The sequence below is a fragment of the Neophocaena asiaeorientalis genome, unplaced genomic scaffold (assembly GCF_003031525.2).
Source record: "Neophocaena asiaeorientalis asiaeorientalis breed wild unplaced genomic scaffold, Neophocaena_asiaeorientalis_V1.1 scaffold956, whole genome shotgun sequence".
NCBI classification, from domain to species: domain Eukaryota; kingdom Metazoa; phylum Chordata; class Mammalia; order Artiodactyla; family Phocoenidae; genus Neophocaena; species Neophocaena asiaeorientalis.
Window position 1 is genome coordinate 38,441 of NW_020175438.1, and position 10,774 is coordinate 49,214.

Genomic DNA, 10,774 nt, shown 5'->3' on the forward strand with positions numbered 1-10,774 from the left:
TCTCAACCACTGCGCCACCAGGGAAGCCCTGGAGCTCCTTTAAGCAGCGCTCTTAATCCCCTCTCCTCGCGCACGAGGAAACAAAGAGGTAAGAAAAAGTCTCTTATCCCTTTGGCAGGTCCAGACTTTTCCTCGACTGCCTCCCGGCTAGCCGGGGGCGGGTGAGCAGACAAGCCTCTCGGACTGGTGAGTGCCGGTTGGCCCCGATCCTCTAGTAGATGTATTTCTGATATATTTGTTGGGAGGAAGGTGATCTCCACGTCTTACTCTTCCACCATCTTGAAGCTCCTCCCCTTTTTTCCCTTTTTGTGTGTACTTTTTTGTAATTTCTGTTGACCTGTCTTCAAGTTCACCAAGTCTTTCATTGGCTGCATTAAGTCTCCTGATGAGACTGACAAAGGAGTTTTTCATCTACCTTTTTGTGTTTTTTATTCTCCATTTCCACTTGATCATTTATTATAGTTTCCATATTCCTGTTGAAATTTTCCATATGATCATGCATATAGTTTACCTTTTCAGTTAGGGACTTGCTAATCAAAGTTGTTTTTTGTTTTAATTTCCTAGTTTGGTAGACCGAACAACTGAATCATACCTGGTTCTGCTTCTGTTGATTGCTTAGTTGATAATGTTTTCACTTGCTTCTTTGTTTCATAATTTTTTGTTAAATGCTGTGCATTTTATTTAGGACAGTTGGAAATAACGTTTATATTATGTATGCCCAGAAATGAGCATGTCTCTCTTTTGCTTGCTCTTCAGTGTGGAAGACTATCTGTATACTAAGTCTTTGACCTGAGTAGGGGTTTATTGTTGCTATGATGACCTTCAGTGCACCAGTCTTCAAATTCCTCCAGTGTTACTTCATATTTAGAGTACAAGCTGGGTTTCCAGAGGATTTCCTTAATGTCTGCTCCTCCTTCTGCTGAAGGTCTTTTCATGTATGCCTCAAAGAAAGTCCCTTTTAACACTCTCTCAGCAGAAGATTGTTGTTGCTCAAAGCTCGCTAACCTGATGATAGAGGGTGGAGGATGTTCTCTGATATTCTGGCTCAGTCTCAGTTGCCGGCAGGTTATCTGTCTCCTTTAGTCTCATTGTGAGACCTTCTCATTGATCCTATTCCTTCCTCTGCAGTAGGGTGTCTCTATTGTTCTGAGACGAGGGTGTGTTCCTGTCCTTCCTCTAGGTATAGAGAGATTTTTCTGTTTCTTTCTCCCAGATAAAATTGGTCTTCACATATACCTGAGAGTGACAGGGCTTATTGTCATTTCCCCAGTGAATTAAGACTTGTATTCCATACGGGCAATAGAGGAGGAGGATTCCTACAGAGCTCCATAACTATTATCTCCTTTTTCTTGGTCTGATGACAAAGGAGGATTTCTCATCCTGTGCCCTGCCTCCAGTCTTTCTCATGAGAAATCTGAGACAAGAATCTGCCAATGTCTTTTCTTTGACTCACTTATGAAGGATATATTTGCTGAAGACAGCCTAGGTTAAGTTTATTTCTGCCTGTACTTTAAACATATTTACCCATTGTCCTCTGTCGTCCGTTATTTATGTTGAAAAGTCAACTGTCATTTGTATCCCTGTTCCCATGTCTGTAATCTCTGGCCACTCTTAAGAGTTGTAGTTTGCAACTCATTTTCAGTAGTTTCTCCTTTGTGGAAAATCTTGCCAATGTCAGTAAGGTAGGAAAGAAAAGATACAATTGCAGCAATAAATTGTCATTCCCAAAATCTCTGCGATGATAGCAGGGACCTTTCACCTATATGATGGTAGGGTTTCCTGAGGATGATTCATCTTTCTCCTCACACAACGTCCTCTTTCTCTGAGAGAACGATTCATTTGCTGAGAGCAGTATGCCTTGTCCCACCCTTCCTAGTATATTTCTCTACCCCTAACCCTTACACATTGCCCTCACTCTGGCCACAGAAGAGGCCCCTTCTTGACCTTTTTAATCATGGTCCTAGATTGAAAATGTGAAAAGCTCAAACATAAATCTGCAACATATACCATCATAGTGTTACTTCTATCAGAAAACCGGCCACATATCACACTTAGAAACCAGGACAGGAATACGTTTATGCAGTACATTTTTTTTTCACCTCATATGATAATCTCTCTTTTAACGTACAGGATTACTTGCAACTCATAAGGTCTGGTAGTTCCTTAGTCACAATTTAACATGAAACAACTGGGCAGATTTTCCTTAATAGTCCAGGGCAAGAGCAGTAGTGAGTGATTGTATGCTTTCCTTAGGTTGATGTTGATGTGAAATGAATTGCTGTCTCCAGAGAATATGTATATGCCGGTTGAATGGGGCCCAGGTCCTCAACTCTTACAAATACCAGACTGTATTGAAGGGAAGAAGGCCCCAGTAGTTTATTCTCACCCAACCCGTTTGGATCCCAGTCCTCTGTCTATCTCAGGGTTCAGGGAGTTCCTCGAGTTTCCTTGCTCCAGCCCAGGCAGGGTGGGGCTTGTGTCCAGTTGAGGGTTCTCCCTCCACTGGGTGGGGGTCTGCGCATGTATGGCCAGGGCATGGTATGCAGTGCGTGTTTTTAAATGATTTTTGGAAATAACAATTTTGGTGTGCCTACTCTTTCCAACCTAACATTTATTTTGGAACAACCTATTCAATGACTTCACTTCCACAGTAAATTCACGCTTACCTGAGTAGCATTAACTCCATGACCTGGCACACCTCTGGAAAGGCTCCAACTAGCATCAAGCCCACAGCTGCATTTCAGCACGGCTGCCTGCTGGTCTAAGGGGGAGCAGCCCACTCCACGATGCCTGGGGCCCCATGCTTGAGACTACAGAGCTAAACTCTCATTTTGCCTTTCATGTTCCTCTATGAAAGTTGCAGAGCACAACTTGTTGACCCCCTGATATTAGGGAAGTGAAAAATAGTGAAAAATTTTCTAAGTGAAAGGCATCTGAGGATAAAAAAAAAAAACCCTGTTACAACAGTAGACTAGTATTTTGATTGCAAAGGCCAGAGGCCCTGCCACATTCTAATTGACATACTCTCAAATTAGATGTCTTTGCTGGATTATATAACTGCATTAATTCACCACTTCATCTTAAAATGAGTTCATTTTTGGTGAAAGATTCATGAAGGGATTAAATAGAAGTGACAACACAAAACTAAGCAAACCTTACAGTCCCAATTGCAATGCTCAAAACTAGGCCAAAGGGGAAAATACCATGTGTTTAATACCATCAAAAGACTCCCTTAATTGACCAGAGGTTTTGTTTATTTTGTTTTATTTTGGTTTCTTTGGTAAAAGTAACTTTCTGAGTTTGTCTAGATGCTCACCTTTTCTTCTGCTCTCCTAGGAGATTTAGGAGGAAGTAAACAAGGATTAGGGGCCTTAGTACATTTTAAATATCTCAGGAGACATCTTCTACCTATGGTTCAGTCTGGAAAAGTTAGAAACCAGGAAATTAAAAGGGGTTTATGAGAAATCCTTTTATTATCCCTCTTAAACATTATCTCCAAATGCATCTTCCTTAAGTCCCTGATAAGGCAAGGTGGTTTTTCTACACTTACTGGACAGAGTGGGTATGGCTGAAATTAAGAGCAGGGAAATACATCAAGCTTAAAATGTACAGGAAGGAAACAGGGCAAGGCTTTTGGTAAATACTTGAAAAGATTGTCCCTCAGTTTGAGCTTTAATTTAAGCAGAAGTTCAAATTCAGTGAGGGTTCCTTGACCCATATTTGTGAAGGAACTTGTAGAGACTCATACAGACCTAGAAGAAGAAAAATTCTCATGAAATGTTGGCAACAGTATCCTCTGCTGCCATCAACTTCTGTGTGCACTGCTGGGTTGACAGCAAAAAGGCAGTGAAAAGATAATTTGCTTTTTGCCACTCTTATTTGAGGTACATATGACTTAAGGTACCTGTATTTTTCATCAATATTTGTGGTCCTCATATCTTTTACTGCTATCTGAAACCAATTACAGAGCTGAGAATGGTTTTGTGTTTAGTTGCAGCATTCTAAAAGAGGTAACGCCACTCATACTGTTTTACCATCTCAATTTAAAATACTCTAGTGATAGTGTCAGTAGTAAATATTTCTCCTTGGAAAAATGGCTTGAAAATGAATTTTCAGTAAAACTTTCAGAGTTAGGAGAAAAGCTTAATGTAAATGTGTAAATTTAAAATGGTCAAGCAGCTGGTGATGATCAACCAATTATTCTTTAGATATGCAATTACTCTTCCACTTAGAGTTAAGCATTAAAAGATTATAGTCCCTGGGCTTCCCTGGTGGTGCAGTGGTTGAGAGTCCGCCTGCCGATGCAGGGGACATGGGTTCGTGCCCCGGTCCGGGAAGATCCCACATGCCGCAGAGCGGCTGGGCCTGTGAGCCATGGCCACTGAGCCTGTGCATCCGGAGCCTGTGCTCCGCAGCGGGAGAGACCACAACAGTGAGAGGCCTGCGTACCGCAAAAAAAAAAAATTATAGTCCCACCTTCTACTTAGAAGAGATGGTTTTATGATCCTATGAAAATGGAAAATCCTTAGTAGAGCAAAACTAAATAAAACAAAATTAAAATGGGCTTTGAAAAAATGATTGGAGTTTAGAATTTCGAATATATATATAAGGGACTTCAAAAGTTGAAGAAAAGTGGTCTCAAATGAAATTTGTCTCAAATGTTTTGGCTTTCAGAAAAATAAAACTTTTGAATTGGTCTTTATCTTAATTAAATATCAGTTACTATAAATAGCTAGTTGAACTTTAAAAAATTTCTTTCAAACAAATTTATAAATTAATATTTCGTAAGGTTATTTAAAAATTTAAAACATTCAGGTCTGTATTAATCGTACATGTACATTTGCAAATGTATATAAATTCTCTTAAAGGGTTTATCCCTGAATGCGGAAAAATAGCTTAACTCCACTTTAAATGTTACAGCAGGTTTAAAAAAATCAATATCTCATAGGAACATTTTCTAAATTAAAAACTGTAAGTCTCTTTGAAAGTATAAAATCTTATATTCTAAATATTACTTGGTCTGATTCTTATTCTGTGCCCTGAATCAAGGCTTTATCCAAGGAACACAATGCAAATAGGAACGAGTTTGCAATTTTGATATGGTTTAAAAATGAATGAAATCCAGGATAAGGTTAAAAAAATGAGTATATTTTAGGTTCTAAAATGTTGAGGTCAAATAGCAGTTTTCTGAATTAAATTCAAATTGCATTCAGCGGCTCTTCTGAGCTGCAGCCCTTCCACCTGCTTCCCACATTCCAGTTACAATCAATTCATTTCTTTCTGTTCCATGAAGCAATTCCTCCTAGTGTCTTCCTAGGACAGAACATCCTTTCAGTGTAGGAAGCCCTTGTCAAGAAGCATTCCCAAATTAACGCCATTTCTCCCATTTAGGTCCTTCTTCTCCGTTGACTCAGTTTGCTTCAAAATGGCTTCCTGTAACAACAATTTCCTTGGTGCCAATTATGTGCAATATTTTTATAACTAGACTATGAGATCACAAGAAATAATCCTATCTTTCCACTATATCCAAGTGCCACATCCTCCATAAAGCTTTCTCTGTTCATCTATTTAGAATTACATCCTGCATTTTTTTTTCGTTCTCATAGTTACTTTGCACCTCTTGTTAATGTATATTTAATTCTGCTGTGTGTTATGGTTGTTTGCATGTGTGACCCAAGTGTTTTGGGGGTTATATTTATGAAGTCAAAGTAACAAGAGTAAGCTATATTTTGCTGGTTTGTCCTTTTTTTAACCTACTGATTTCAATTCTAGACCTCTACAAATATCCTTCCCTCGATTATATCTGAAAGGATCGATGAAGTAGTTTATGGGTGCTTATAAACGAGACCTCTGTTTCTATATGATAGCTACCATATGACTTCCTCTTCCTCTCTGGCTTTTCTGCCATCAATCACCACTGCTGCTGACATGTTACAGGCTGCTCCATGTTTTCCAGAGTCCTCATTATTCTTGCGTTTTCATGTTCATAGCTTCTTCAGTTTCTTCTTGTAGCCTCCTCTAACCCAGAGCTCAGAAATGAATTTACTGAAATAGGCTAGAGAGTCAGCATGGAGACAAGCACTCTGCTATCATTGTGTATGTAGAGTTCTGGAATTCTGTTCCAACTAGACTGAAATTCAAGCCCAGCCATGTCTAAATTCAGGAAATAGTATGGCTTATACAGAAACTGGGACCGCTAATACACAACCTTATCCCCCATAGCCTTTGAACTTTATGAGAGAGAGGACACTGTCTTCTGCATCTCCACATTCACCAGCAGCCAGCACAGTATTTGGCATACAGTGCATGTTCAATAAATCTAGGTTGAATAAATGCATTCTCTCTGATAATACCTAGTGTAAAATTATACATACAATAGATTCCTATTACATATCTTTAATTAACACATAGATATAATAGTCACACCATACAGTATGATGCCTTTTAGTTAGGAAATTAATATTTTAAGACAGAAAATTATAGTTTTGTTATAAATGCTGGAGATATTGTCTCCATACTGCAATTTTGAAACCCACATCATTCTTAAGTTATTATATTTTTTCTTCACTTTCCAAGAGTTTTGACTAGAAAGCAAAGTGATCTACATTTTCTTTCTCTGTCCTCACATCTTATCCACTCTAAAGCCCACTGTAATTTGACTTGTGCCTTAACTATAACATGAAAATTGTGCTTGCCAAGGCCACCAAAATTATTCTAGTTGCTAATCCTAACAAGGCTTCATCCCTTGCCTTATTTGAACCCTTAACGGGAGTTGGCTAAGTTAACAACAATCTGTTCTTGAAAACTTGTTTCTTGGCATGAAGGATTCTACATTCTCCTATTGTTTGTTTCCTATTCTAGTCTCTTTCTATCTCCTTCTTTGCCCATCTTTAAATATTAACACTTTTGTCCCAGGTCCTTTTCATCTTTCCAAATATTCTTCTGGTTTCTATTACCATGCATATACTGAAAAATACAAAATTTCCCACTCAATTCTCTCTTCTGTATTTCAGACATGATGGTCCAAATGCTACTGGCACTTCAGGCATACCACATTTCTTTAAGCTGCTCAAATATGCCATACTCTCTCTCCTACTAATTTTGCACATGATGTTTCTTAAGCCTGAGATGTGCTTACCCAGATAACTTTCCACCTCCTTTCTGTCTTAGTTTGCTACCAAATAATCTGTCAGCTTTTAGCTTAGATGACACTATCCCCATAAGATTGTGAATTACTTTCAGTTCACAGTATATGCCATGTTCTCCCTTGCTTTGGGGTCTTGTAATATATATGAGGTATGAAATGAATTGTACCAACTTTTTGGAGCAAAAATGCATTTTAAAATTTTTCTAATTCAAATTAAGTCTGATTTCAAAACCTGTCCTGGCTACTAGGAAATTCATTGTCAGTCATTACTTGAGCCCCTTTCCATGGGGTTTAAAATAATGCCAGGTTTACTTTGTGCTGAAAAACCATGAGAGGGACCCTGTTTTTAGCTACTGTGGTCATCCTACAAATGCTCATTATCTAAATTCATATGGCCCATTTCATATGGAAAGCACCAATATTTCTATGACAAGAACAGGTAAAGGGATCTTCACCTTAGCTGTCAAGGCCAAGGGGCTAGTGATCATTCCTGACTACATGCTATGCCCCCTGAACTCCATCCATGTATGCATATACCACTTAATCAGAGGTTCCATCTCCTCTCAGGGGTGCTGTATTGGGGAGAGATATCAGTCCCCTAGCGTTTATACAAGCCCTAATCTCTGGTTCTATCCAGTGTTTCTAAGAAAAGTAACCATCTCCCTGGATTAAGGCTGTTTACTATTCCTTCACTCAAAGAACTAGCCTCCATCCTCTCCTGCTCTGAAAACATTCATCATAATCCCTGTTGAAAGGCTTGACTGGAGAAATGTATAGAGATGCAGTGAGCTCACTTGTGTATAAACAGATATCGGCCCTGTTCTTCCAGAGCTGGGGGAAGGAGGAGTTTTATTTTTCACTTGTCCTGATATGTCCACAGGAGCCAAGAAATCAGGATGCCAATCACTCCCTACCCCCATGTACACACCTAATTATTCACACTGCTAGACCGACTGACTTCTACTGATCCTTCAGGCCCCAGTTTAAATGTCTCTTTTTTCCAGTAATCCTTCAAGGATCTACAAAAAAGTTTGGTTTCCTTCCTATGAGCTTCCATAATCCCCTGTACATCCTACATTATATACTATATATACCCCTCTGTATTGGAACTGCCTTTTTGGTTGTCTGTCTGTCCCATTAGAGTGTGAGTTCCATGAGGGCAGGAGGTATTTTTGGTTCCCTAATTATCCTCCATGCTACCAAAACATATAGCATATTAATCAAATATTTGACAAATTTCTCAGATGATATGTTACTGAATCACCTTCATGTGGAGTCCATAATGAAGCCCTTATCAGTAGCTTTTGACCAAGTGCAATTTTAGATTTATATAAATAGGGAAGATCCACTTTTCATTCACCTACTTTCTCAGGGTATCTATTAATATCTACTTTTCTCTCTCTATTGTGGTTTCTCTGGCTTTGATTATCCTCATTCTATCTTTTTTTCTTTAGACAGAGCCCTAGATTTTATACAAGGTCTCCAGAGGAATTGGGAGAAATTTTAGGTTCACAACTCAACTTGACCCCCTTTCAACCAGGGTGCAGTTGAGGAAACGCATTTTTCTTCACCAGGTACTTTTAACAGGTCCCAGACCCCATTATCCACCAATGACATGTCCTCACTCCACTTACTTCCTAGAGAAATGCCACTTTCAAAATGCGTTCCACAGTCCTTTCAGGAATCTGCAGAATTGATACAAATAAAATCAAGCCACTAAATATCTTGTGCTTAACCATTTTCTTGAGTCTAAACTTAGAGTGGACAAGTAGTTGGTTCTCCCCTGATAAGCTATTAACCAGCTGTGACCTTTAGCAAAGTCATCTCAAATCCTTGATGCTCAGTTTTCTCCTCTACGAAATGGGATAATAATAGTCCATACCCCATAGGGTTGCTATGAGGACTTAATGAGATTACAACTAAAATCGAGCACTTAGCGTAGACCTGGTACACAGTAAAAGGCCAGTGCATGGTAATTATGTAGTAATGATATGCTCCAACTTTTCATTTCAGAGATAAAGCCTGTAAGTTCCTTTTGAAGATGCCCATGGTGAGAACTCAGTGACTGAGGCATTTAAAAAGTACCATAATTTACCCTTAGAGGAGTAACAGCAAATTCTCCAAAACATTTTCCCAGGAACTGGGGTCTGAGAAGGGGAGGCCCCTGTCATTCTTTCTGGCCCAATAATAGCTTGAATCAATTATCTGCAATGCTAAGAATGTATTTTTACTCTAAGTGTTTTTACCTTAAATTCATGTCAATGAACAATAACTTGAATATATAATTCAGCACAGTATCCAAGAAATAAGGAAATGTATCCAGTGAGTGATTCCAACTGGACTGGTCTTACAGTGAGACATGGGGGCAGGGGGACAGGAATCTTTAAAGTATCTTTAAGTATCTTAAAGTATCTTTAAGAAGAATCAATATACAGGGCTCTACAGTCAATCATCTCAATTACATGATTCCAGTGTTTGCAAATACACCTTTACTGTAGTTTATCGGCCTTTGATCTTATGTGATATTCTTACAGATTCTCAAACAATTGCCAAATATCAAGGGCCATCCATGGAAGGTGATCAAGAGGCTTAGTCAATAACCAGTATTGATTTTAATAATGTTACTTACAATGACTATCTTTTACGGAGTGACTTTTATGAGCCAAGTTTGGTAATCAGTTTTGTATGGCCATTACATCTAATCTTTATAATAATTTCATGATGTAGATATAATCATCACCATTTTACAGACGAGGAAAGAGAGGTTCAAAGAGGTTCATAAGTTTCCCACAGTCATATAGCACGTAAGGGTCTAAGCCTTAACTCAAGTCTGTCACTGTAGCCATGCTCTTTCTAGCAGTACACATTGTTTCTTGTTTTGGGACCAAGCAGGCCTTAGTTGATGGTCGCTGAAACTGCTCTGCCCAATGCAATCAAACCCTGATGTAAAAACAAAACAAAAAACCAACAAGAAAAGTACAAATGAGAATATTCAGAATATCCAAAAATTATATGTTTATGCCAGAATTTTCTTTTGCCTTTTTTTTGCTTTGCAAATACATTATTCAACAGTGCTACCTTTTAAGATTTGTTATGCAGTCTCCTCAGGAGTATTTAAGGATTTTTTGAACAGGAGCTTTATCCAGGTTGTCATCATTGTATCTCAGTCCCCTCAAGCAAATGGTCACATTGAAAGGATGGTGCAGATGACTAAAGATGCCCTGCAGCAAATTGCTGGAGGAGCCTGACCAAGGGGACGCTGCCAGGCTTCTGATCTCTGCACATCAATGGTAGAAACAGTCTGAAAATCTTGTTAATCAAGAGGCATCCCGATACTTGTTTCATACATTATGAAGGAGACTTAGATGAGAACTTAAAACACAAACATGAATGTTTCCTGGCTTGTGCTCTGATTGCACTTATTCCTTCATTTCAACCAGAACAGCTGATTTTGGGGTTGGGGGAGGGACTAAATATCTTATCTCAGGTATTCCCAGCTTCAGCCCCTCAGAGAGGCTATACATGAACTGCACAGCCCCCTCATTTAAAATAGTCCTCTCCTCCTCTAGTAGCCATCACATCAACTGGGTTCATTTTCATGAAAGAATAATTGTTAGCAGAAACTTG